Source organism: Schistocerca piceifrons, chromosome 2 (assembly GCF_021461385.2).
Source record: "Schistocerca piceifrons isolate TAMUIC-IGC-003096 chromosome 2, iqSchPice1.1, whole genome shotgun sequence".
Taxonomy (NCBI): domain Eukaryota; kingdom Metazoa; phylum Arthropoda; class Insecta; order Orthoptera; family Acrididae; genus Schistocerca; species Schistocerca piceifrons.
This window is the reverse complement of record NC_060139.1, coordinates 126,431,720-126,452,897: the sequence shown is the minus strand read 5'-3', so window position 1 is coordinate 126,452,897 and position 21,178 is coordinate 126,431,720. Positions and strand designations below refer to the sequence as shown.

General features: G+C 43.3%; 1 protein-coding gene across 1 annotated transcript in view; it reads right to left on the bottom strand.

Moving 5' to 3' along the window:
• Positions 1-21,178, bottom strand: part of LOC124775809 (transforming growth factor-beta-induced protein ig-h3) — a 311,145-nt gene that overhangs the window by 74,780 nt on the left and 215,187 nt on the right. The gene's annotated exons all lie outside the window — the stretch shown is intronic.

Sequence of the window (21,178 nt, the reverse complement as noted above, 5' to 3'; positions counted from 1 at the left end):
TGTGATGTCCTTGTGTTAGTTAGGTTTAAGTAGTTCTAAGTCTAGGGGACTGATGACCTCAGATCTTAAGTCCCATAGTGGTTCGAGCCATTTGAATTTGAACATGAGCAACGAAGTGTACTGTACCCCTGTGGACTCGGAGGAATTGGTTGCAAAGAAGTGTTCTGAAGTCACACACGTACAGAACACGCCGGACGTTTTCCGTCGAATACGGTGCAATCTGTGACTTCTTTACCAGCTCTGTGCTGAAATTCATGCTACTCATTTTGAACATTTATTGTAACAATGATCAGTACAAAAAAGGGCTGAAACACATTCAACATCGTTTTATTCTCAGTCATACTCGATAGCTCCCTGGAGACTCTGCACCACTCAATATGAATTTCCAACACTTGATTGCTTAACGAAATAAATTTGTTGTCTCCGTCATCTTGTCTGTCAGTCTGGGCATTGAGTTTTTGAACAACCTCTATACTTTCTTTGTGGCATTACGAACCTGTAAAGCCACCAAACGATATTCGGTCATGTGGTAAACATTGGTCATAATTCTTTGGCTCGTCAGCGTAGTTTCAGTGGTCTGTCTTAACTACCCCATCGTGTATACTTGTTAGATAACTGATATCCGGACGTTGGCTGAAAACGTATATAATTCATCCGAAATTCTCGCCAGCGCCTGGTGATGATACAGGTTCCAAAAATCTTTGTAATGTGTGCCCTTCTAACTGTTGCCGAGGTTCAATAGAATAGGACATCGTGACGAGTAGTTTGACCAATGTTTACGGTCCTGATACTAAGCCCGTGATAGCGAAGTAAATTGTTGAACGGTTGGAAGTGTTTATATGCCTCATGGGAACCATTGTTAGTTCCTTTTTATCTTCGTCGTCGTCATGGGACTTAAGTCTTTAGCTGGAGCGTTCATGGCCACGAACGACGACGACTACGATGAATGTAGTCTTGAGAAATTTCGTCAGAGAACTCAGTATGAAAATGTCTATTTTTTTAACTTTTTCAGTTCTGGAAAACCAGAAATACAGTACTTCCTTCTGCATACGGGAATGCTTTCGGGTTTCTGGTTAAACAATCTTTCGAAAATGTTGCTAAACTAGAAATAAATAGTTAACTTCTAGCTCATCTACCACTCATGGAGTAATTCTTTATAGAACTAAAAGGACAGAAAGAGGACAGATTGAACCTTAATGGCCAATCGATGCTGAGCTCATTGGAGACGTGGCAAAGGCTTGTACTGGAGGAAGAGATAGGGAAAGAAATTGGCCGTGCCATTTTCTAAGGAACCATCCTACCACTGAACTTAATAGATTTAGGAAAATAACGGAAAAACTTAACCTGGATGGTCGAAGTGAAGCATAAACTCATGTTTTTCAGAATGAAAGTGCAGCACTATCTTAATCACTGCAGCATCACATTCTATGTAGAGGAGAAACCAGACTTCATCTCAAATTGTGAATTTTGACGAGGAGATCTTGTTCGTTACTTGTAACTATCATATGTACTTCCGGTCGGTGGACCATGTTGCAGAAATGAATAATTAAACGACAACGTCGAAAAACGAGACGAAAATCTGATGATAGCCTACTCTCACTATACGCTTTCTATGCCTAACAGGTAAGATGCATTCACAGGAAACCCCGTTTATCGATTACTCTGGCCAAGGCAATATTTTTCCCCGTTGTTTTCGATCTGAAATGTGATTTATTTTGTTAAATAAAAAGTACCATTCACAAAAACAAAAAAATAAAAATATCCCATGGCTGAAGAGTGACAACTCCAAGTCGAATATCAGAAAAACCGAAAGGCGAAGAGGTCGCATAGGGAACGAAACTGTTTTCTTATACAGTACATGGATCAGATATTAACATGCCCGAGCGAAAAACGGGTCGTTAGCAAACGTTAAACCGAACAATACTATGTTCTCCAAAACGGAAGCAAACACAAACGCTGTTAAAATATTCATGCGAGCTAATTACGAAATGGGTAACAGCGAAAGGTAACTTAACCTCTACACTTTCAAGAGCAATCGTTGGTAGTCCGCTGCCATTACTCAATGTGGTGTGTATCTGACGACTTTATCATTCATTTATCGCTGACGTTTTAATTTTACGTATTCAAAATCAAATCCTGCGGAACTATACATTTGCGTACTGGCTGTGTGTATCTTCAGCAGTAAGCACACGGCGGAAATTTGTGTTTAATGACTTTCGCATGTTCCGAGCAATCGTTTGTTTCACATGTGCCAGTAGTTAGTGTATACCAAATGCATACCATATGTTGCGAAGTTTGCGAATGTCCTATTAAATAGATCGTCAAAAATCACTCGCAGGAGCTTGAATTACAGCTTAGTGCTCCTCTATAGTCGAAGAAAACTGCTCTGTCCATGTTTTTAGACACGCTATTGGCTTTTGCATTTCAGTTTTGGCCTACCTTTTAGCATTGAAAGTATGCGGTTCAGCGCAAGCAAGGATACAATTACCACGAAGTATCCTCTCCTCTTTTATTACTATAAAAACTGGTAATATCTTATGTATTAGATACCTGTATCAGTATTGCAAAAGCCACTGTATGCTGTAAGGTAAAGGTTAAATAGTACAGCCGCCCAATTTTACCTCCTTTACATTAAATTTGGGAATAGCCTGTGGAAATAACGTCTGGTGGTGCAGGTCTGTCACAGACTAAGTTTCGGTAATTTTATCAGCATGGCCATTACGTGAAACGTATGATCAAGAAACAGATAATTTTATTCACGCTAAACAGTTTGCCAATTTAATAACGAGAATGTTTTGCGAAACAAACTAAAATAAAAATACTATCCCATAGCATTACCATCTAAATGTGTGGGCTGTATTTACACGGAATGGGCTGAGTCTTTTGTTCCAACTGAACCGATCATTGACTGGAAATGATTATGTTCGACTACTTGGAGACCATTTGCATTCAAGAGCTTCATGGTCCGAAACAACGACGGAATTTTTATGCATGACAACGTGCAATGCCTCCGATCCACAGATGTTCGCGCTGGTTTGAAAACAGTCCGGACAATTTGAGCGAATAATTTGGCCACACAGACCGCCCAACACGAATCTCATCGAACATTTATGGGACATAATCGAGAGGTCGGTTGTGCACAAAATCCTGCACTGGCAACACTTTCGGAATTATGGACGGCTATAGAGGTAGGACCATCAGAACGAAATGAAGATTTCGCTGAGCAGTGGATGTGGACTAAGAGCAAACGAAAGAAAGACGAAGTAAATTAACATTAATAATGGGGAGATCCTAGTAAACGAAGTCAAAGGTTTGTGCTATCCTGGGAACAAAATGACGCAAGACGGACAAAACAAGCAGAATATGAGATGTAGATTAGCACAGGCGAAGGTCGCATTCCTCATTACATGTCGACTAATATATAGGCATTAATTCGAAGAACGAAGTTTCGAGAATGAACGTCTGGAGCACAGCGTTGTATGGAAGTGAATCACGGTCCCTAGGAAAACATATATATATATATATATATATATATATATATATATATATATATATATGAGGAGCGTTTTAAATGTGATTTTACGGAAGGATGCTGAAAATGAAGTGTACTGATAAAAGAAGAAATGAGGATGTTATCAGTGGAATCGGGGAAGGAAGATGTGGAAAACACAGACTAAAAGAATGGTAGGACATGTGTACTAGGGGAAGCCGCAGAGCGTAAAAACATGTGGGGAAAGACAGGGATTGGAATGTACCCATCAAATATTCGAGAACATTGGGCGCAAGTACTACTGTGAGGTGAAGATATCAGCACAGGAGAGGAAGTTGTGATGCGCTGCGTCAAACCAGTCATAATAAGGATGACTCTCCTGCAAAAAAAGGAGAGAACACTGATGTCCTCGACAACTTTGCGTTCTCCGGACAATGCAATGCATGGAAGTTTTCTTGCGCAACAGTGATGAACTGCAACTAGGAAGTGGCCCCCCCGTGTCCGCACGGCTGTCCAAGACTAATTATTATACGGCCTCGTGGCCGCTCTCTGCAGCAGTAAATTTCATTTGCGTTGCCGCTGCTAAGCAAACTCATCCCACCAGAAGGAGCCGAGCTACGAAGATTTCCCAGAGGTTCCTGCATTTTTCATTTCGGTCCTTCTTGGTAAGCTGATTACGAACTGTAATTGCTTAAGAGTCCTCCTCAGAACACACAACAAGTGTAGTAGACAAATTAGGTAACTGATTCAAATGGCGATGATCATCTGGGCAACAAATTGGGAAATACTCAGAGACCGGTCAGTTCCAGGCTATATAATAACTTAGGAGGCAATAAACGGGACACTGGCAGCTGACGGAAATCAATCGATTTGCACATGTTTACTAAAGTCCAGTGATGTGTCTGATAAAGCGGTTCGTGCCATAGAGGGAAAAGGAGCAGGAAGAATTCGAAATGGAATTATAAACTAGAAACGAAAAGAGATGGCATGTGTAGTTCCAAATCGCCACACGGGGTAGCCGCGCGATCTTGGGCGTCTTGTCACGGTCCGCGCTGCTCCCCCGGGTTCGAGTCCTCCCTCGGGCATGGGTGTGTGTGTGTGTGTTGTCCTTAGCGTAAGTTAGTTTAAGCTAGATTAAGTAGTGTGTAAGCTTAGGGACCGATGACCTGAGCAGTTTGGTCCCATAAGTTCTTACCACAAATTTCCAAAGTTCCAAATCGACATTTACGGTTAACGCACAAATACTGCGCAGCACCAAGTGGATAAAAAGAATAGAATGCTTTTGGCGATTCGTGTGACTAACAGAGACATTTAGGTTGGAAACTCTCTTACTTTGTTTACCACAATCGATTTCCTACTACACACTTCTCCACTTACACCAGTGATATATTTCTGACAATCACGCTGTTGACAGGACGATACGCTATAATCTTCCTCCTTTCTTTCGCTAAGTTGAGAGATGTTGCTTTGTCAGTCTTTCGTATATAACAGTCGATGCTTTAAACAGATTCGTCTGGTTACACAAGAGTATATCTTCATCAATGAAGATAGAAACTTAGAGTAAATTTTAACTTAACATAGGATTGCAGAGTTTTGATTTTCAAACGAAGCGCCCGATTTTACAAGAGTATATCTTCCACATGCATACACAAAGGCCTTTTTATAATTAATTTTGAAAACATTGTTGGAAATTAACAGCGCTCTGATAGATAATTAAAATACTTATCAGTCTTGACCACAAGTTTATTAAAAACTGAAAATCATACCTCATATGGTAACCGGTTTCGATTTTATCAAATATCATCTTCGGACCATGCCTCATTGGGTGGTGAGCATAGTCAACGGCGGGAATTGGTAAGTTTGTATTTGTCCTCCGACACTTACCAATGCTCCGCCGTCGCCTCTGCTCACCACCCAGTGAGACACGGTTGGCAAAATCGAAACTGGTTACCATCTGACGTGTGATTTTTAACTTTTAATAAATCCTTGAGATCAAGACTGATTAGTATTTTAATTTTTTATAATTACGCTGAGGTTTATGTTTCACAAATGTTCAATGTGCCCTCCACCCGACGTATGACGTACATCCACTCAATAAGACTACTGTGAGCATGTTTGGAGGTACCACCGTCCTGTGCGACGTAGCAGTTTATCCGAAATTATTGGGAATCTACCAGAAGTTATTGGGTGGTGGGAAACATTGATGGAATCGTCCACAAACCCTACAAGAAAATCTAACCGTAAGATAAAGCGACCTTGGAGGCCAATACGGCAATACGAAACCCTTACGGGCTTTTCATTGTAGGGGTGCTGTGCTGTACTGTACTATCGACAAAAATCTCACCACGCAGTTGTAACTGAACTGCACCTGCCAGCGTTCTGCAGTGTACAAACTAATCAAGAATTTGGAGTTGACACCAGGTTCAATGAGAATAAATAATAAAGCAGTGAGGGAAACTACACAGAATACCTTCCGTGCTGGCCCATATGTGTGTGTTTGTTTGTTGTAGCTTGATTTGGGAGTAGACAATACTGGTACTTTTGCTGAAGGTAATGTTGGATAGCAGCAGTAGTAGTGGGATATACTTCTGTTTCACTGCCTGGCCTGGAGAGTTTTAATTAAAGAGATGTTATTGTGTATAAGACATTTCATTTCTAAGAGTTTGCAAAGTCTACTTATACGAGTGAAAAGGCACTTATATTTTTTACACGTAATAGAAGAAAAGTGGGGCCGGCAGAAGGTGTCCATTTTCGGATGGACGGACATGGCTGTACTGAGGAATTTAAGCTGGCTGGTGATGTAACATTTTATTATCGCTATTAATAAAATGACTCACCTACCTATCCCATGATTTAATAAAAATGACTGATCAGTATATTCAGTTGTTGCGCGCAGGCTGTGTTGGCATATCAGGGTACATAACGATGACTTCCAATGCCACGCGTGTTCTGTATGAAATAAGGGCATAGTTCTCTGTGAAATTGATAATTACTGCATCTGGAGCAAAGCAAAAGCAGGTACACACTAAAAGTATTCCGTGTCTCTCTTCCACTTCTTCTTCCTCTTTGCCTTTTTCCCCCTTGTACAGGGTCGCCATTCGTTACATGGGTTTTGTCAATGTTAGTAACAGTTGGTCGCCTTTCCGAAGAAACCAATCCCTCCGGAACAGAATTTCCTAAGTATCTGCGTCTGGAATAAATGCCATGTTACAGTGCGAGAACGTTTCCTAAGAGTTTGCGTATCGTTTACCTTAGGCGGGGTATCAGAGCGATATTTACCTTGCTGGATGTGGGAAACCACATCCAGGCCTGGCCAGCTCACCAGCCATCGTCGTTAATTAGCGAGGCGGATTCGATCCAGGGAGGGCTTGCCTCCCCAAATCCCGGAAACGGCACGTTAACGGGCTTGGCTATCCTGGTAAGTCTTGCGTATCTCTTACACTGGTGGTTCGCACCCGTTACGACAGCAGTTAGCGTTATCAACTGTTATAACCATGTTTAGTTGGTAACAATGGTAATAATTACCAGAGTCATGTGGAACAATTACTATCGTTCTTTCACCCAGTAAATATCGTCTTACGTGTTATTTTCTGAACTCAGAAAAGCTTGACGTGCTACTCTCCAATAGAAATTTACTTATTACTTGGATTGAACGAAAAATTAGCGAATGTGGCGATCTGTTTACTTTAGCAGAAATTGAGATAAATGACAGCCTTTAACAATACCGAGAGCAACACTTCATTTAGATGGTTGGAATGTATCCCTAAGGACGGACTGCTGTTGTGAGCGATATGACCTTGTACAGACGCTCAGTAAAAGTTTTAGATTTGTTACTTCAAGTACCTGAGCTGATTTTTGTGACCCACTATCCGTCAGTATTAATTTAAGGAGGGGGGGAGGGGGGCAGGACATGCATCGGAAGGGATCGATGCCCGACAAAATCACTGTTCAGAGACGAATGACCGAATTAAAAATGGTTTAAATGGCTCTGAGCACTATGGGACTTAAAATCTGAGGTCATCAGTCCCCTAGAACATATAACTACTTAAACCTAACTAACCTAAGGACATTACACACATCCATGCCCGAGGCAGGATTCGGACCTGCGACCGTAGCGGTCGCGCGGTTCCAGACTGAAGCGCCTAGAACCGCTCGGCCATAACGGCCGGCAATGACCGAATTATTGACAATAAATTCTTGCCCGTAGTAAGTGCAACACCCATTAAAATAGTCGGCAGCGAATCGCAGGGCTACAGTTTCCTAAGAGCAGTATCAAAGTAATGACCGAAAGCAATACGCTTTCCGCTATCGCCCTTTCACAATGATCTGTCGATTCTGTTGCTTGAGCCACACCGATCTGAAACAATGTTGCACACAAACTTGTAAATATCCACACTGGGAGAACTTATGAGAAGAACAATAGTAAAAGGTTTTACACGTCAGTTTCATTTTTAATTATTACAACATAACCAGCTAAAGGCAGGCCGAGAAAAAAAAACATTTCAAAGAGATACAGAGCTATGCTCTTACGAAAGACAAACGAAGAAAGTGTTTTGCTTCAGCCACAGTCTGATTTTTATAGCGCTAATTTTCTTGGAATTACCTTTATATTATTTTGTTCTGAGTGCAGGGATTTACCAAAAAAACTTTCGTGTGTTCAAATAAAAGAAAGCGGATCGACGCGTGGAAAACAGGGTCTTACTCGAATGACAACAAACCTAAGTTCTTCACGTAAAGTAATATTTCAAGCTGCGTGACATGAATTCTTATCCAGACGGAGATACTCTCCTCACCCTTTTTTGATGGACCTTAATTGTAAGCTATACTGGACTCCGCGTCACGAACTTATTCTCACTTCTCTCGAGCACAGGAACCTCGAGAGCATGTGAACATTTTTTGTGGCCACGTGCAGGACGCACGAAGCTTTCTTTTCGCTATGACGGTAAATGTAAAGAATTTACAGAATGTCACAGAACTAATACAGTAGCTTCCAAGAAATGTCTGGATACGGCAAGGTAGCAGTTTCAAAACAGTGCCATTTTGTATGCTACGAGTCCCTGTAGTGTTAAGGTTTACGAGTTTCTGTTTTGTAGTGGAAGAATCGGCAGCGCAGATTTATATTACTCTGAGAAACAAGCGTGCCGTCTGATGGCAGTTTTTTTCCACATGGAATTGGTTTTATTGTGCCACTGGGAGCGTTAGTACGAGGGGCGTTCAATAAGCAACGTAAAACATTTTGTGCTCTATAAATTTCGGTTGAAAAGAAATGCGGAATTTGTTGTGGGACATCATGGAATACTCCCGCTTCAGATCCTAGAGTTTCATGAAGTTTCGATATAGGTGGCAGCGCCATACGTAGCCTTCAAAATGAACGGAGTTGGGTTCCAAGCAGAGAGCTGCCATTGAATCTCATTTAGCGGAGAACAAGAGCATTGCAGATATTCATAGGCGCTTGCAGAATGTCTGCGGAGAGCTGGCAGTGAACAAAAGCACGGTGAGTCGTTGGGCGAGTCGTCTGTCATCATCGCAAAGAGGTCGCTGAGACCTGTCCAGTATCACGTGTGCCTGCCGGCAGCACACGGCTGTAACTCCCGTAATGCTGGAAATATGCGGACACTCTCATTAGAGGTGATCGATGTATCACTGTCAAACACCTCACTGCTCAACTGGACATCTCTGTTGGTGGCGCTGACACACTCGTCCACCAGTTGGGGTACTCAAATGCGAGTGGCTGCTGTGTTCCTCGCTGCCTAACAGAAGACAATAAAGAGCAACGAAGGACCATCAGTATGGAATTGCTTGCGCTTTACAAGGCTAATCGTAACAATTTTTTGTCAAACTTCGTCCCTGGGATGAAACATGATTTCAGCGCTTCGAACCGGAAACAAAACGACAATTCATGCAGTGGCTCCAGACCACTCTCCTCCATAGAAAAAGTTCAAGCCACATCATAAATCGGTAAAGTCACAGCGACGGTCTTCTAGGACTCTGAAGGGGTTATTCTATTTGATGTCCTCCTTCATGGTACAACGATCAACTCTGGAGTGTACTGTGCTACCCTCAGGAAATTGAAGAAACGACTTAAGCGTGTTCGTCGCCACTTCTCCTTCTGCATGAGAATGCAAGGCGTCACAAGTCTGCGCACCCGAGAGTAGCTTACAACATTTTATTGGACTTTTCTTTCTCATCCATACTACAGCCCAGATTACGCACCTTCCGACTTCCATTCGTTTGGCCCAATGAAGGGTGCACTCTGCAGTAAACAGTACATGATTGATGGTTAGGTTATTGATGCAGCAAGAATTTGGCTTCGACGTCGACCGGTAGAGTGATACCGGGTGGGCAGACAAAAAATGATCAAATGTGTGTGAAATCTTATGGGACTTAACTGCTAAGGTCATCAGTCCCTAAGGTTACACACTACTTAACCTAAATTATCCTAAGGACAAACACACACACCCATGCCCGAAGGAGGACTCGAACCTCCGCCAGGACCAGCCGCACAGTCCATGACTGCAGTGCCTAAGACTGCTCGGCTAATCCCGCGCGGCTGGTGGTCAGACAGGCCCTGGTCCATGGAACTCTTCTATCCCTGACGTTTCGTCCAAAGCTACGTTGGACATCTTCAGACGGGCTCCTGGTTGTGCTGAGTCTTGCCGACTCTCGGCAAAACTCAGCACAACCAGGAGCACCTCCAAAGACGTCCAACGTAGCTTTGGACGAAACGTCAGGGATAGAAGAGTTCCATGGACCACGGCCATACAACCCTGAAGAATTCTCGGCAGCTGAAATATCCGGTCGTGAAAGCCTTCATTGTATGATCAGAGTGGCGCTCCCAGCAATACGGAGTAAGGCCTTCACAGTTAACAGATATTACATTGAAAAGTGAAAAGTATGTTTTTGTAGCCAAAAGAGTTCGCAATAATATGGTGTTTGTAAAACGCTGGATAAAAACAACCTTCTAAAAAAAAAAAAAAAAAAAAAAAGCGTGTTGCATTACTTATTGAACCTGTAGTCTTGTGCCATAAGGGAGAGGATGTAGTCTTTCTACAACACAAATGCACAAGTGGGTTAATATGACTCTTTATTTGCATGTACTTGAAATATTTACTTAACTGGAATAGAGTCCATGTACAAGTTCATAAGTATTAGACAAAATCGGTAATCTCGCTATTAAAAACTTTAGTCTCGCTATAGACACAATCTGGTCGCTACGTACTGTCTGTCGTAGCCTGTGATGAACTATACCTGCTCTGCAACTGGAATAGTGAGTCGAGTGAGGCCCTCCAGCTGGAACCGCGCGACCGCTACGGTCGCAGGTTCGAATCCTGCCTTGGGCATGGATGTGTGTGATGTCAAAAAAAATGGCTCTGAGCACTATGGGACTCAACATCTTAGGTCATAAGTCCTTAGGTTAGTTAGGTTTAAGTAGTTCTAAGTTCTAGGGGACTGATGACCTCAGATGTTAAGTCCCATAGTGCTCAGAGCCATTTTGAGGCCCTCCAGTCAGCGCCGGCGGCCTGAATACATGCCGTCCAGAGGGCGTTGGCGGCGTGTTGTTCGTCTGTGTGTGTCTGGCCTTTCCCGTGATGGGCACGCTCGATCCAGCGCCTACTATCGATCTTCGAGCTACATCTCTGCCGACCGGTGTGATGGCGACAGCTTACACCAGCACAGAAGCCTCCTCATACGTTAGAACCAATTGAAATTGATAACATTCTCCCAGTCAACGCCCAGACACAGGCATGACTAAGCTATAGTAAACTGAGCGTGTCCTCTGAGCGCCGTTTCCGAGTGTAGGAAGGAAGGAAGGCAGGCAGATTATGATTAAATGTCACCTACACATATGGATCATTAGATACAATGCACAAGGCTGGATTATGGAAGGATGGGGAAGGAATTTGGCTGTGCGCTTTCAAAAGAAACACACAGGCATTTGTCTTGAGCGATTTAGGGAAGTAATGGAAAACCTAACTCTGGATAGTCGGATCGTGATCTGAACAGCCGTCTTGTCGAATGCGAACACAGCCTGATAGCCACTGCGCCACTCCTGTCTGTCGTTTCCGTGTGGCGCAGTTTTTGTGACGGACGAAAAAAAAAAGAAAGGACAAAACAAAATAGAAAGAGAGAGAGAGAAGTAGGAGGAGGAGGAGGTGGGAGGGGGGTGGGAACAAAAAGAAGAAAAAACGAAGGGAACAGATTGGTGGGAATGGAGTTGGTACGGGGTGGACACCTTGTGGAGATTCCAATTGGATTGTGTTGAGTAGCAGTTACGTAAAACCTAATTTGTTTCTTGTTTTCGACTACTAGATGGAGCTACTCTCGATATCCTGAATGAACAAACCCTATGAAACAGGGGTGATTCTTTCTAGAAATCGGTCAATAGGTGGGCTACTGGGGGGGGGGGGGGGGGAGAGGAGTGAGGGGGTTTGAGGGAATGGAATATGACTTAACAAAAGGAGAGTTGGGGTCCTCTACCGACAAACTGGTAAAATTTGGTGTTGCTTAAAGTAGTAATTGGTAACTTTTGGAGTTCAGGGTAAAACGTGTGTTAATAAATAATAAGACGCGTTAAGTTAAATGATATTTATTGGTTTAGGTAGTAAACTATTTGCCACTCTTAGTCTTTTGTTAAAATGTGTTTGAAATACATTGTAACCTATATTGCTACATAATTCTATAAAAAAATTATTGAACCTTTAGAGTAATATATTCACTGATTTCTGAAGTCATTTCATCCAGTGTAATATGATTATGATACTCCATGGGAGGGGGGGGGGGGGGCTATAGCCCCCATAGGCCCCCCTTGCCACCGCCCCTGCTACGAAAGTGGAAGGAGTATATTTTAATTTATCATTTTACCTGTCACAGCTTTGAATTGATTGCAGCAAAACACGGAGAAAGCAATCTCGTTATAATTTTTTGTCTACTTGTGTTCACAATCCTGTAATATTTTAGAAATGAGGTTTTCCAGCCGGAACGCTCTTAAATGTACTCACGACAGAGGTTTCGGCCTACTATACCATTCTCAAGCGACAGCTCACTATGAAGTGCGTCACTGCATGGTCGTTCCTTTTACGAGGATACTGTCGTCGTGTCAACCATGTTTACATACTCAATATGCATAACAGGACAGTAGTCTTCGCCGTTTATGTAAAAGAACGTAGCACTTGTGACATCTGACAAGGAATGACAGAGGCTCCTGTCTTGTTATGCCTATGGAAAATGTAAATATAGATGACCTGACAGTGTGCCCTTAGAAAGAACGACTAGGGATTGCCATACTTCATAGTGAATTCTCACTTTAGAATGGCAAAAACGGCTGAAATAAATACATTTAGAAACAGTTCGGCTGGAAATTGTTGTTATGTCTAAAATCACATTGTTGCCAGCGAGGCGGCTTAGGGCTGTGTGTTGCTCCATTTTTTGAATCGTACCGCACAAAAACGGATACTGAAAAGTGTAATTTTTCCTTTAATTAAAAGTCATGCCGAAAGAGTTGGAGGCAGAGGGGGGGGGGAGAGGGGGGAGGGCAGGAGTGAGTTGCATAGTCTATGTTTGTCCTGGGTGTCAGTTATCCTAGCTACGGCTCGACTGCTAGAGATGTTCGATGATAATCGATGTTTTTTCGTCATTTAAACGAATCTTTTTTTGTTTTGTTTTGAACATGCTAGAGATGTTCGATGATAATCGATGTTTTTTCGTCATTTAAACGAATCTTTTTTTGTTTTGTTTTGAACATGGCACATGACGTCACCAACATTTGCGACTTGTTAAACGTGGTGGTGAGAAGCAATATGTACATGGTGTTTCAAAATTACACCGACAAACTTCGAGGGGATGTAGAAGGTGTCTTGAGGAACAAAATGAGGATAGGAACCCGTGTCCGGAAACGTCATCCAGCGACGCTACAGGGTGTCGAAATTATGGGCGCCTGCGCCTTTATATGTGTGTACATATAGGGTGATTCTGTGATGGTGTTACAAAAATGATAAATGTATCAAGTTGAGGTAAGGGACTCTGGTCTGGAAACGAACGAGTCGTATCTTACAAGCGAAAACCGTTCTGGTACCTCTAAGAGTGGAATACATGCATAGGTACTGCTGTTACTCAGTCAGTAGGGTAGGTAACTTTCAAAGGTGGTAGTATGAACTAAAACCAGAAAAACGTCTAGTAAACATGATCTCTAAAATACATACCTTAAGAGCTGTGAGCACTTGCTCAATAGAGGAGATGTATTTCACAGCAGCGAAGATGAACAAATGCTCATAGCATGTGAGGTATGTATTTTACAGCCAATGTATTCTAGACACTTTTTTTATTGTTTTGGTCCATAGTGCAACTTCTGCAAGTTGCCTACCACACCGTCTGAGCAACACCAACATCGGTACGTGTATTCCATGTCAGAGGTCCTAGAAAGATTGTCGCTTGTAACTTTCGACACTTTCGTTTCCGGATCAGGGTCTCTTACCTCAGATTGATATATTTATTGATTTATGGAGTGAACGTTATTAGCAAAAGAAACGAATTATTTGGAAACTGGAACGGAAGTGGACCTACCGTCACGCTCAGTTATCATTCGAAAGAGTGCTATCTAGATCTTAAACAAGATCCATTAGAACTTACATTTACCGAAAAGGAATACACATGAAACTCAAAACTGCGTTTCCTAACAAGGAATGGAACTGTACCATAAAATGTCACAGAAGATCAAAGAAATTGCTAAAACAAACGTATTCAAAAAGTCAGTTAAAAAGTACCTGTTAAGCAATACATTCTATGCATTGAAGGATCACTCAGATATCTCGGAGTAGGATTTGGTAAAAAAAGTGTATCGCAACTAAATAATAAGAACGATAATAATATATCTGTCGTTCCACATAATACTTCCACAGTACAGTTTTGCCTTCTGTTTTTCTCTCCTAGAAAAACTTACTCTGAAAATATGCAATGTACCTTATACTCTTCCTAAGCTCAATACCTAACTCGTACCAAGGGGTCGCTGACTCACTTTTTCAGGCTAGCGAAGGAGAAGCGACAGAGAATCAGAACTGAATAAACAGTGTAGCATTACCCTATGTCATTATAAAATAACTTCTTAGTAAAAAAGTATTGTACTCTAAGGACCACCCGATTGAGGTAGCGTTGTTTCAAGTAGATTGCCCTTGTTTTCGGGAATTTCGTGGCTCCAATCTTCATCCAGTCATGCTGATTTAGGTTCTCCATGATTTTCCTAAATTACTGCAGGCAAATATCGGGATGATTCCCAGAAAAAGGCCACAGCCGTCCATCTGTCCCATCCTTGCCACACTAGACCTGCAAGTATGTAAATATCTGCATATGTGAATTACTTTATTTTTGTCGATATTAAATCCGTTCCGTGATCCGAGGCATGTTCCCTTTTTGAAAGCAGTTGCATCTGCATCTGCAACTGGAGGGGAAGAGGCCCAGAGGAAGACCAAGAGATAGATGGGTGAAGGGAGTGAAGGAATGTGTGATGAGAAGAGGAGAGAACTGGACGAAGGTGGAAGAGGGGGAATGGTGGAAAGACAGAACACGGTGGAGAGGCTTGTGTTCCCGACAGACCCAGCCAGTGGCTGGAAACTGTCCAAGATGATGATGACTTGTCGATATTAAATTGCAATACCTAAACAATATCCGGTATCCTTGTAAATTGATCCACGGTTAAATAAAATTACTACTCCTACTCCTGCTACTAATACTGAGTATGGAATCACATATCGGTACTACCAAAAAGACACCTGTGCTTCAAGTATTTGAGCTGTATAACAACTTTTCAAAGGCTGATCTCAAAACCATGTTATGCTCTCTGACAACAGCGTAGTACAGTGAACGAGAAATTTTTCTCGTAACTGTTGTCTTCACAATCAGAGGAGAAAACATGGAATATGGTGATGGTAATTGTTGGTGTACTTATTGATTAATAAGTGCGATATTATATGTATCTGTATGTTGTTTTTTGCGCCACTCTAGAAATTCGCAATTTAACATCGATGTTTTGCGGTCGATTATTAACGGCCATCGATGTTTAGACGTCGATGACGAAATCGAAATCTGCGTGGATGGTTTACCAACATCAAATGGCTCTGAGCACTATAGTCCGTGAGGCGAGTGATTGGTACTGACAGTTCCGGCGGGCAGACGGCGCTGTTGCCGAACGTGGCTCACAGCACGCGGCGCCCTGTCTGCTACACGCATTCTCTACCAGCAGAAATAAAAGCGAGACAAAATACAAGTCGTATTGGTACGCGTGAATTTATTTAAAGTTGATGCTTAAATATATTAACTCGAAAACTGATAAGAGCTATTTAGTACAAGTATCTAAGATGCTGAAACATAATAAAGTTATTTGTTAAACTTCACAACTGAAATGAAAACTATTTTCGCAAGTTGTTGAACATTAGCAGTTTTGGTTTCCATTGTTAAGTATTAGCATTATTAATTTGTTCTACTACAAGCTACAGAATAATTGGTCAGTGTATTAAAAGTTATAGTCTGAAGAAAGTACTCACAATATGATGATCTGGTTGTCGATCGAAGGCAAACTCCCTCCTTACATTCCTGAATATGTTGTAGTTACTGTAATGGAAAAACACTACTCACATCACTGTCAGAATCTGATTTGACATTATCTTCCTCAGCACTACTCGAACTATCACTGCTCTCTCCCAGATGTATAATTAAATTTTCAATGCATTCTTCCACAACCCCTTCGGTTTTGGCCGCCTCTCTGATGGCACTTGCAGTGCTGTTTACAATTTTAGCCCACGTCTCGCTTGTCACTTTAATGATAGCTGCTGGAAGGAGAGTTTCCACTTCAGAGATCGTGAATTTTTTATTGTTTGCAGCAATGTAATTTTTTATCTGCGCCCAAACTCCTTCAATTGCATTGAAGTGACAGTGGTATGGAGGAAGCCGAACGATTTCATGCCCGTGCCTTTTAGCAATCTCGTCAATTACATATGTTGGAAATTGGGGTTTCTTTGGTGCCACAATTTCGAGCAGTTCCGCCTTCCTTAAATCTTCTCTGAAATCTACTTTTCGCCGTTTCAACCACTGAATGATATCGTCTTTTTTGGTTGCCAAGGTTGGTGCCTTATCGTGAACAACGGAATGATAAGGCGCATTGTCCATAACAATCACTGATGGACTTGTCAGATTCGTCATAAGCGATGTCTCGAACCATTCTTGAAATACTACACTGTTCATTTCTTCATGGTAATCTCCCGTCTTTTTTGACCGAAACATTTTCAAGCAGTTTGGCATAAAACCTTTCGATGTTCCTGCATGTAAGACAATAATACGCCCTCCTTTGCCAACAGGCACTGCCATTGTCCCCTCGGGCGTTCCATCATTCCAGCCTCTACGTAAAGAATGGCTGGCATTGACCCAAGTTTCATCTAACCACACTATACTTTCGAATTCCACACCCATGATCTGCGCAGAAATCTGCACCGCCATGCAACTACATCTGTCCTTTCCATTAATATTTTGCGTCCGTTAAACAGTGAATAGCTGAAGCCTATGTCTTTCAACACTGTACGCAATGAAAATTTGCTCCCTTTAAAAAGATCGTCTTTCTGAAGCGACACCTGTAATTTACATAGAGTGGGATGTTCCCTTCTCTTATAATAGCTGCATATATGACGACGAATAGCGTCTTTCTGAAAATCATCCAAAGCTGTCACCTGCTTATTTCTCGGTCGCTTCTTTCCTGGTGTGTGCAGCTTTGTTGTGCCACTCTCGTCACAATCTACACTATACTGTTCTTTCCCTATCTTTACAACAGTGTTCTTACTTATTTTCAATGCTGCTGCATTTCGCTTCACAACCTGAACAACAGGAATTAAGGGCCCACCTTTGTCCTTTTCTTTCTCTAAGTAATCCCTCACAGCACACGAATTCACGGGCCTGGGTGTGTAGCACACTTTTCTTCCTCTGTTTCACTTCTTCTGTTGGGCTGGTACTACCCGCCGCACTAGACACTGTTTACAACCAAACAAACAAAGAAACACTAAAAACAACAAAAACGAAATAAACTGCGAATTAAACTTCAGACAAACGACGAACGACCGCACCGCTTGCACGCGAGACACTGGTAAGTTTCATAAGCGCGCGCGACCGGGTTTCAGAGCGGCAACGTGGCCCTTGCTACCCGCTCAAAGTCAGGCCGTCATTGGCTGCCTGCCTGCGGTCGCTAGGCAACGGAAAGACGCTACCGAGCTGTCAATACCAAAGACTCGTCTCCCAGACTATATGGGACTTAACATCTGAGGTCATCAGCCCCCTAGAACTTAGAACTACTTAAACCTAACTAACCTAAGGGCATCACACACATCCATGCCCGAGGCAGGATTCCAACCTGCGATCGTAGCAGTCGCGCGGTTCCAGACTAAAGCGCCTAGAACCGCTCGGCCACCACGACCGGCTTTTACCAACATCGCACATCCCTAGTTTCAGCACTGCACATACGTAAAGCAGAGAAAAACAAGTCGCCAATGACGATGGTTTTGTAATAAAAAGAACCACATTTGGGGCAACAACAACAGTAGTCATTCGCTTAAGAAAAGACGGTAATTGTAAAGATAACAATGTAACAAACAGCAACGAAGGAATCAACTGTAGAGATATGGCAGAAAAGCTTTATCCTGTGAGCTCTCATGTGGAGCTCTTTAGGCAGAGCAAAACGCTCTTCATTCCATTATCAAGGATTTTGCATTTCCATACTGGGATACTTTCAACACTTTGCCAAAGAAATTGAATCCCCTGACTTGTGGCTCCGTTGCTAGTCGGAGGAAGACGGCCTCGTCAGGGATATGAATACCATCGAGGAACCGAGTCGGTGAACTTTATGGACTCGGAATAGGAGGCGTAAAGTTGGGCACTCACTCACGGGGGAAAGAAGCTCACGATTTGTCACCAGTGATTACTGCCGGAGTAGCTCGTTCGCTGGAGCGCCGCGAGGCGCGCTGTGATCGCGGGGCGCCGGAATATCAGCGGCACTGTTTTCTTTACGGCGGCGATCCCCCCGCCCTAATTCTGTCCATAAACTCGGGGGAATTCCCCGCCTCGTCGGGATTGGCTCCGATTTCGCGAAACGGCAGAAGCCCCTCGCAAATAAGACCGCGGCGGTGGCTGGGAGGAGGAAGTGGGTTAGAAGCGCGGGTTGTTGCCGTGGAAACGGCAGCCCAGCGCAGAAGCACGCCCTGGAATACGACCCGGCAACCCGGCAAGTGTCTGCACGCCTCCAGCTCATCAGGGCTCCCTCCGCTCTACAAACCGTGTTTGGGCGCCTCTTATCTCGGGAATTTACGTCGCGTATTTTGCTCACTGTTTCATTAGTGGTTTGGAGCTCTCCCAAAGTTGTTGGCAGGATTGAGGAACAAGAAATGTCTTTAATTATTACCTCTAGGGCTATAGGTGCTGCAACAGTAAGATCTTTTGATTCCCATTGGGCGAGTATCTGCAACAATCAAAATATTAGGTTGGTGCATAAGATCGTAGCGCTCTGACTTTGCATGTTGATGTTTTATGACATTCGGGAGAGATTAAAATACGTCATTCTCAGTGAACAAAGTGTCCAGTGCAATTTCCTCATCAGTCGTAGACCTTATCCGGCATATCTGTGCCATACTGGGCAGAGATTAAAATCTGGTTATAAATGTAGCATGCGAGAAGAAACTGTTGATCATGTAATGTTTCAATTTCCCAAACCGAGCGAGGTGGCGCAGTGGTAGCACACTGGACTCGCATTCGGGAGGACGACGGTTCAATCCCGCGTCCGGCCATCTTGATTTAGGTTTTCCGTGATTTCCCTAAATCGCTCCAGGCATATGCTACGATGGTTCCTTTGAAAGGGCACGGCCGACTTCCTTCCCCATCCTCCCCTAATCCGATGAGACCGATGACCTCGCTGTTTGGTCTCTTCCCCCAAACAATCCAATCCAATCAGTTTTCCAAACAAGTGGTCGCTCTGAGGAGGAATGCGTAAAACACACGAAGTATGTTGGACATAGTTACAGAGATGTGGGTGACATCTAAGAACTTAAGGTGCAAATGATAGGAGAAAAGGATCCACGATAAAGGTAAGCTACAAGGCTCTCCTCATTATTCTACATCGCTTGACCCAAGTGGGTCAGCGACTGCCTGTTCTCGCTACACGATTGAGTCCTTTTGGTTCATCGGTGGTTGCGTTTACCTCAGCCTGCATTTCCTTCTCTCCTATATTTGTCTACACTTCAAGATACAAATAACGAAGCACCACGAAGGAATTATCCGAAAGGAAATCGGCAGATGTGATGTACATGTACAGACAAACAAATGATTACAACTTCAGAGAAAACGGATGATGTATCCAAGAGAAAGAACTTCACAAATTGAGCTGCCAAGGTAGCGTTTGGCAAGCACGAAGACAAGCATTAGAAACTCTCGTCCTGTGCGGGCGGGCATTATCTTGCTGAAACGTAGGCCCAGGATAGCTTGCCATGAATTTAAAAAGAAATGGCACCTCAGGACCATCTCCCCTGGCTTTCGGTCCGTATGTTGGGCGACAGTCAGAGTGGCATCCCGCTGCTCTCCGGGGCGTCTCCAGACAATTCTTCGGCCTGATATTTCGTTGACTGGAGTAGAATTGTCTTCAGTGATGAGTCCCGCTTGGAATTCGGCCCCGGTTACCAGCCATTCGGATAATTCCCGCCTGGTGCGCCGTCTTTTCTTTTATTTTTCTTTCTTTTTGTCTTAGAGCGTATTTATGTCCCGATTCTTCGACGTCTTCATTAGGCTGTGACATATATTCGAATCCAGAATGAGATTTTCACTCTGCAGCGGAGTGTGCGCTGATATGAAACTTCCTGGCAGATTAAAACTGTGTGCCGGACCGAGACTCGAACTCGGGACCTTTGCCTTTCGCAGGCAAGTGCTCTACCAACTGAGCTACCCAAGCACGACTCATGCCCCATCCTCACAGCTTTACTTCCTCCAGTACCTCGTCTCCTACCTTCCAAACTTTACAGAAGCTCTCCTGCGAACCTTGCAGGACTAGCAATCCTGAAAGAAAGGATATTGCGGAGACATGGCTTAGCCACAGCCTGGGGGATGTTTCCAGAATGAGATTTTCACTCTGCAGCGGAGTGTGCTCTGATATGAAACTTCCTGGCAGATTAAAACTGTGTGCCGGACCGAGACTCGAACTCGGGACATTTGCCTTTCGCGGGCAAGTGCTCTTTCTTTCAGGAGTGCTAGTCCTGCAAGGTTCGCAGGAGAGATTCTGTGAAGTTTGGAAGATAGGAGACGAGGTACTGGCGGAAGTACAGCTGTGAGGACGGGCGTGAGTCGTGCTTCGGTGGCTCAGATGGTAGAGCACTTGCCCGCGAAAGGCAAAGGTCCTGAGTTCGAGTCTCGGTCCGGCACACAGTTTTAATCCGCCAGGAAGTTACATATTCGAATGTCCGTCGTCCCCTGCATTAGAAGGTTCTTCTATAATCACTCAAAATCAGTGAACGAACTAGCTCATCACACAACCCAGACGCCGAGAGTAATAATTTCGGTAGCTCGGAGCAAAGAGGCTCAATACGTGAAAATTTTATGAGCTGCTACTGTTTATGGACCCCTTTTTTCCTTTTTTTGCAGCCTTACTCCGAATGATAGAACTCTGAATTCCCTGCATTG